The sequence below is a fragment of the Adiantum capillus-veneris genome, chromosome 5 (genome assembly GCF_014529385.1).
Source record: "Adiantum capillus-veneris isolate H3 chromosome 5, ASM1452938v2, whole genome shotgun sequence".
NCBI classification, from domain to species: Eukaryota; Viridiplantae; Streptophyta; class Polypodiopsida; order Polypodiales; family Pteridaceae; genus Adiantum; species Adiantum capillus-veneris.
The window spans coordinates 30,104,948-30,113,245 of NC_140935.1; positions in this window are offsets into that span (position 1 = coordinate 30,104,948).

Sequence of the window (8,298 nt, forward strand, 5' to 3'; positions counted from 1 at the left end):
CCTAGCTAGATCCTATATCTAGGGTAAACTCCAATATATATATATTCTATGTATTTTTTATACTTTTCTTATATTTCTTTTTAAATAGCTACTAGGAGAGAATCAAATCCTAGTGGGACACTAGGTGGCATGATTTCAAAGATACACTTATTTTAATGCATTATTGCAAGCATGGTTACAAAACTTTGTCAACGAGAAATGTCATGCTTTCATATGGCATGAGATGTCCTTGGGAATTAAATGAAAGTCAAGGCTAAGGAGACCACATGAAGACTTTTGCTACCATAAATGGACCCTATTTTGATGAATTTTTTACACAAGGTTCCAATCCGAATTGGAGAATGATTTTAAAATGAAAATCGTAGTTAATGAGCTGAAGTTTCTGCCCATATTTTTATTTTTTTATTTGGAGCTACGGTTGAGGAGATATGATCAAAATACTGGACCCCAGTCTGCCCACATCATGCAGGGACAGCTCATTTCCAACTTTTCCAATTCCTGTTCACACTAGCTCCTCTCTTCTTGTGTAAACCCTTGTGGGTTCCCTTCACCTATAAAAGGGGATCTCTTCTTCCTTGGAAGGAAGGCAAGCATTCAAGCCATTGATGAGAGGAATTCTTGAGGGAGTGAGTAGTAATGCCTAATTGTACTTAGCCCCATTAACATAAGCCCAAGCCTACACTTTCTCCTAGAGGAAAACTAGCCATTCTTGTACGCCATCCTTGGAGGATCAACTCTAATCAAAGAAGGTGTTGTACTTGGCGTATCAATCAAAGTGGAATTATCCACTCTTCTTCTCTCTCCCATCAATAATGGTGCCGAAGGGTTTCAAGTAAGATGTGTTCTACATTGATGTTTTCTTGATTTCTTGTTGTTTTCATTTTCATCTCTAATCCAACATATATATATGTATCTAATCTCATCTCCTTAACCAAACCTATCTCTCTCATTCTTAGTAATTCATCCTCTCTAGGTTCTCTTTGCTACAGGTACATCTCTCCCCGCAGTATCTTTATTGCCTACGGGCAAGAATAGGGCTTGGGAGGGAAACTTCTCGTCTCTTCACTTCTCTCATATCTACATTTCTCACATACTATCCTAGATGAATAACCCACATGATGATCATTTCTATCGCTTTCACTCTGTACAATCTATTAGAATTAACGTATGGATTAGCGGTAAAATACACTTTCAACAACGTATAGTGTTTCTCTTTGGCCCTGAAAGGCTCAATGAAATACTTCTATCACCGGATCCCATCATACTACCTCTCATAGACTATAATTTTTCTTTTGATGTAAGCGTAGTTATCTTGCTATGAACCAAGAGGATTTGTACACACAATTAATCCCAATCACTAGACAAAATATATATATTATGGTAAGCACAAAACTACAATTCCAAAGAACAATTCGTAGCCTATTTGGTCAGCCAAGATTGAATGCCATTAACTCATCCATTAACCCTTTCATATTACCCATGATACGCTATGACCATAGCCTTGATGTTTTCATCTTCGTATTGTTTTGACATTCTCTTTTGCGTTCTTCCTTTGTGTGTGTGAATGCAAGAGAGAAAGAGTGAGTCTTCTTTGGTTGAACTTCTTTCCAAACCCTAGTCTTCATGGCATCTATGGTTTAACTCCTTCATATAGTTTTTGTTGAGTTCTCTCACAAACTCTCACAGCCATAAGCCCGGTGCTTTCCCGGCAAGACCGCTAATTTCTCGACATCGCAGGGACCTGGCACTGATGCGGGTTCAGAGAGAAGAGGAGCTCCTAAAGGAGATAGCAGAACTCAAGCGAATTAATCAACTCCTCAGAGATGGGAAACCAGACACGCATGGAGAGGTAGGCACTTCAGAGCCGCCACAGATAGACATACCCTCGGTCTCATTTGTTGAGTTTGAGAGACAGTCCACAGCAGAGCCGAGTGGTGATGAAGATTTTCATATTTACATCACGGATGCAGACACAGTGTCGATGGTCCAGCTGTCAAATTTAGCTGAAGAAACTGCACTGAAGAAGAAGATCGCCCTAGAGGTGGATGAGCAGTGGAAAGCCGCAATGGATTTGGATTTGAGAGTTTTACACTCTGTCAACGTCACTCAACTCACTCCCAATCATATCAATGCGCAATGGCCTCAACAATCCCTGCCATACCCTCTCATCAAAGTGGAATTATTACAGGTGAAAGAGAGGCTGTACAAAGATATGCAAGAAGATGGTGCAGATAAAGACCACCCAAAGTGGAGGTTAAGCTGGCTAAACAAGAATCCGAGATACCTAATTCTGTTCACAAGAGCACCTGCAGCCCTTCAAAAAGCTCCAACCTTTTGTCCTGTACCTAGAGTAAGTACATGACAAGAGCACGAAGCATTGACAAAGAAGAGGCCAACTTGGCTTAACTTCCACAGACTGCCAGCTCCAGAGAGAGGACAAGCGACAGAGGAATACATGGTGAAAACCCTAACAGACGCCATGTCTTTCTTCAAGAGTCTACCAGATCTCTCTTGTGCCATGTTATATAAGATCTGCAGGATGTTTCTCACATGCATCCAAGTTTTTAGTGAGCCTGAGCAAACAAGAGCCCCATGGATATCATTTTTGGAAGGAAACAAAGGCTTATGCTACGATCTAAGTGGATAGCCTTTGAAAGAAGTCCTTTATTGGCATAGAAGCCTCTATGACAAATGTATGTTCTTGCCATCGAATAATATGTTGGCCTTTGAAGAAGCTTTCTAAATTGGATTCTTCACCTGGCGAACGAAGATATTTGCACCGGTGATCAGCAACCTAACATCCAGGTTTGTAGGCTACTCAGCGGTGGAGCTGAAGAATAAAGTTACAATGCAATTTTTGCAAGTGCCCAAACAAAGAAAGAAGAATCAGATACCAAAAGGCACTGAACGCACTTAAAGACCACCTCGCCATCCGTCAACCCAAAGACTATTTCAGCCCATAAAGCTGTATCAAGGGACGACACAAGCGAGGAGGGGGGAATGTTAGCAGCAAGCTAACACGGACATCATTTTTCGGAGTTCTCTTTATAAAACATTTATTATTTTGATTAATCGAGAATATTGTAACTCCTATTTTCTTGGATAAACTCTGTAATTAATGAGCCAAAGCTACAAGCTTCCAGATTGTATCAGGCAGTCAACACCCAGCTTTGGTAGAACTCCAGACTATTAGTCTTGACCACCCAAAAACCTTGGCTAAGGTATAAAAGCCAATTTTTGCAAGTTTTTTGTAAGTTTTTGGATAAGAAATACACAGCGTGAGCTAACGGAGCTCATTTCTCTCCTTCTTGTGCTTCCTACTCCCTCCCCGGTTGTCACATTACGATTGTGTTTGTTGCATTGCAACCGCAGGTAAGAGCTCTACGCATTGACGTAAGCGGTTCACAGTATTTCGTAGCTTTTGGCATCGCCGACCCACGGCCTAATTTCTTCATAACTAGGAATTTACATGTTCAAATCAAAAACTAAGCATAGGTGGGGTATTGGGGCATCATTGCTAACCATTTAGATGCATTTTGGGTCAAAAACAACTAGGTCAAAAATCCACTACTGTTAATAATCGCGATTTTGAAACTTGACCTAAAGTGGGGTTTGAGACCATAAGCATGTGTGCTTAGGTCTTATAAACTTGTTTTAGAAGTTTCATTACGTTTGGATGTTATTTGATGCTGTAACAGATGTGATTTGTTTGCCGATGAGCGATTGGCTTTAGGTGATTTCAGTCACTTGTGTAGCCTGAGTTAGATGCAAGTTGTTAGTTGTTTCCCGAGAGATTGACAACCTCTTGTATCCTCTATGCACTAGTCGAGTCAACTTCGTCCCATGGTTTGACAAATTAATCGTGGTTCTCGCTAATACTCCAATAAGATTAAATGGGGAGGTTAGACATCGTCTCTCTCTCTCTCTCTCTCTCTCTCTCTCTCTCTCTCTCTCTCTCTCTCTCTCTCTCTCTCTCTCTCTCTCAATGTTGTACCCGTTCTTCCGAGCTAATATTGTTGCAAATCTATGTGCTATAAACAAAAGCATATGGTGCATGAGGAGTGAGAGTTGTATTAGAAGAGACAACAAGTCAGCAATCATCAGTGAAGTAAGGCCACTCATGAGCCAAATACTTAGCACTAACAGATGGTATTCATCTGATCCACACCGTATGTATAGACTAAGAGAAAGAGAGGCTAAGAGAGAATGCTCATTGTAAATTTGTGATGTTGATATATTCGGGTCACCTATAAATAGTGGAAGAAGAATCTTTGTGTTAGGGTTAGAATGGCTGGGGTTAGAGTGAGAGTATTGACGTTATGTGCTTCATCATTAGACTATGTATAATATAGATGTGAGGGTCATAAGTCATGTGCTTGACTTCTTAGAGCAAGTAGTTGTGGGATTGTTGTTATTCTTATAGTCCATTTGCTTATATCTATTGTTTTATATTTGAGTCCATTTCCTTATCGATTTTGTGGTTTGCGTTCTTTGTCCTATGGTCTGTCTGACAGAGAGAAGGTTTTGGGAATCCTATTGAGGAGTGTATAGTTATGTGTTGTTGTTGATTGTTGTGCGGGTGGGTTGTTTCTTTGGAGTATTCATCATCAAATCTCTTCTCACAACATAGTTTGGGACAAAAGACCACTTGCCCCGGCAACAGAACCTGAAACTTACATGCCTCCCTTGCAAAACATTATGATTTTGTGATAGTTCATAGAGTGAGAATTATGGAGTCAATTTGTGTAGGACCTTCCTTTGCCCGTAAGAGCCACTTCTCTTGATGAGATCACCTCTCCTAATTTGTGTTTTTTCACAAGTATTTGTTCTCAAAGTCATGCAACCTATGATAGCTATCTCAATGTGATTATGATGGCGTCATGAGAAGCAAGGAGGTAGGGACTGCATATGTGCCTAGCTAGGTAAGAGACTTGGGTTGGGGGTCAACAATCCTTAGCTATGTGCTCTCTAGCATATGGCATTAGGAAAAATATGAACCCTCTAGGGGCCCTTTGGGATTAAGGTTAATAAGAGGCCAGCCAATGAGAAGAGGGTGGTGGACACACTCTATGCCCTCAAAAAAGTAGGGGGACAAAGTAGTTTTACACTTCTTAATGGCCTCTTGCCTAGGTGGGCCATATGGAACCTCCAACTTCCCTCCTTTTTTATCCGGTTTTGAATAAATCCCAAAATTTGAAAATTTTAAAAAAATTTCAAAACTCAAATCTTCCCTAAACCTATTTTATGGTTAAAAGAACATTTTTTGACTGCAAAAAGTCAAAACGTGCACCAAAAACCCCTTAAATTCAATTTTTTTAAAGCTTTTGAAACATCATTTTTTACTATCCAAAGCCCCCCCAAAACTAGTCCTCGGTCAAAAAGTGATTTTCTCTCTCTAGAACCCCTTTTCCAGCCCCTCTTTGGTTGCAACCATCACACTCACCCTCTACTTCAACACTCTCTCTCTCTACATCATCTCCATTGTTGCAGCAAGAAAGCTCCTCTCTCCTCCCCTACCACCTCCCATTGCCACACCAAGCAAGGGTTATCCACCTTCTCCTATCACTTACTCCAACCTACATTGTAGCAACAAGCAAGGTCTTGCTCCTCCTCCTAATTGTCTTTGTTCAACCATGGCCAGCTCTACTCCGCAAAGGCAGCCAAAGGATGAGGTCATAGCACTTGCATGCCACAACACAAGAGGTATAGATGATGAGTGGGTGCCACAAAAGTTCACCAAAGGTGCTTGGATATACAACAGCCATCTACTATTGGCCCTCACCGTGTGCAAAATCGTGCAAACTTGGATCATTATTGAAAAGGAAATCTCCTTGGATTCAAGAACCGCAAAGACAAGGGGACCGTAGCCATTGTGAAACATGTTTTCTCAATGTCAAGCATGCTATTGCAACAACCACCTCGATTTTCAACACATTGTAAGTACATGTTTTGAGAATACATAGCTAGGTGTGAAATCATAGTGTAATGTTTTTGTCGATTCATACTTAAGATTTTCCATGCACATTGGTGGAGGAGCGGCCACTACATAGCCTCTCCGGCACATTCAATGCTATACATGTGGATATTGGAGCAACAATTTTCGCAAATCTTTGCCCAACCATATTGGTTCAAAGAAGAATTTTCTTCTATTCTCACTCTTAGATTGTGCCTACTTCTACACAAGAATTTGGAAAGCTTGAACGCATCAAAGCATCTAACTTATTAAGTATGGAGTGGCCACAGCCAGATTTGTGGTCGGTAGCATCTTTCAAGCAAAAGATGATAATATATTTCCAAAACTCTTTGAAATACTATGAAGCTTCTAGGTCTGTGGGCTTGAGTTGGTGTTTGCCTATTCATTGTTTTGTGCACATTTTTTTATGGAGTTTAGATTTGTGGAGACTACTACAATGCTTGTATGTAAAGATGTGCATTATGAAGAATTAGGAAGGCTTTTAGAAGAGGATTGGGGTTTTGTGGAGGGCATGCACAATGGGGATTGGTACCGTTGTAAGTTGGAGCTTCAGGTATTGGGATGCGCTATTTAAAATCCCGCACCTCCTTGTACATACGATTTCATTATGATCGTTGGATGTGCAAGCTTGGAGTGTGGACTCCAAGATTACAGAGCATAGATGGTGAAATTGCAAGCTTTGGCATTGCAGTGAGGATGCCCAACAATTCTTTGGAGGTTGTCCAAGTAAACAAACATTGGACTCTCAGTAATGAGCGAGAACATTTGGCTATTATGGATTTGGATGCCCATCAACAAGCGCAATTTCATTTGCAAGGTCACAAGGTGAGAATCCTTCCACCATATTTTCAATACATCATAGTTTAGCGATCATTGGCTACTTATTGTAACAAATGTCCGCAAATTGGGAAGAGAATGGAAGACAAATTGAAGGTCGAGGAGGACTGGGGCATGGTTGGAACTATGCTATCACTGTTATAGCTTTGTAACTCTTGCAATTTTGGAAACAATCCCCCATGTAATCAACATGATTTGCTTTGGCAAACTATGACTTTTTAAATAATTTTACACATTGAGATGAAAGTTCATTTTTTGGTTAAAGTGCCATTTTTATTAAAAAAAGTTGGGGAAAGTGCCTTTTTTTAAGGGACCGTTATAAAAGGGGGGCTGCATAACTCATTCGCACTTTTTACTTTCGCAACACTTGAGCTCCTCCACTATCTTTCTGCATCCCAAGCTAGACATGGATGCCTCCACAGCCTCTGCATCTGCTCCCACATCCACCCCTTTGTCACGCTTCATCTCTTCCTCAAAGACACCAATTACAACGGGAAGTTGGACCTCCACACCTTCTTTACTCGTCTCCCCGACCTTGACGCCACAATTGCCCTTCACATGGATGCATTTGCCAAGATTTCAGCGTTCATGGAGGAGCACATCATAAAATATTTTGTATCTATCGCCCCACATGCAGGGATCTGGGTGCCTTGCGATCTTTTGCGCTACATACACAAAGGTAATCACCCATTCTCCAAGCGGTTGAGATGGTTCCAAGAAATTTCCACCGACGCAGGCCATTTCTTGGACGAGCAAACCCCAGGGATGTCAGCACTCAAGTTGGGGGTAGAGTACCTTTCTTGATTGGTAGCATTCATCTTCTTTGTGATGAGCGAGGAACCTAATTTGGAGGAGTTCCGCCTACCACACCTTCAAGCTAGGTCCTTTATCAAGGACACCAAGGAGCAGGAGGTTGTCCCCATTAACCTTGCAGCAAAAGGGCAGACACTTCGGCTCGAGTAACCCAGGGGGCTCGAGCAGGTGCTTGAAAAATCCATCATTGTGGCTGGCCCTAGTGACACTCCAGTGCCACTACCATTGACGGATGAGGCTATCCCAGAGGTAGAAATCAGCAGCTTCTCCTCAGTGGTAGTGGATGGGAAGGAGTATGTGTTTATGCATGACTTAGAGAAAGAATTTGGTCTGCGCATGGATGAATGCTTGAGTCTGTTATGTACTAGCACCAAATTTCCCTTAGATAGTGCACCAGATGCCCTTGACAGCAAGCTCTTGCCACTTGGGGACTCTGCTACCAACACTATTGCACTTGTTTGTGCAGAGATCCTGGAAGCAGAGCAGTTGCATGTGGATGAAGAAGAATTCCAGGCCACGCAAGCCAAGGGTGTGGCTACTAGGATGCCTACTCCACTATGTAACCCCCCCTCTGATGATCCAAAGCTCGTAGGTGTGGTGCAAGGGAGCATTGACTTGGGTGGAAAGGGCAACGGGTGGGAGGATGACAAGGAGCAGGAGGTAAACTATATCTT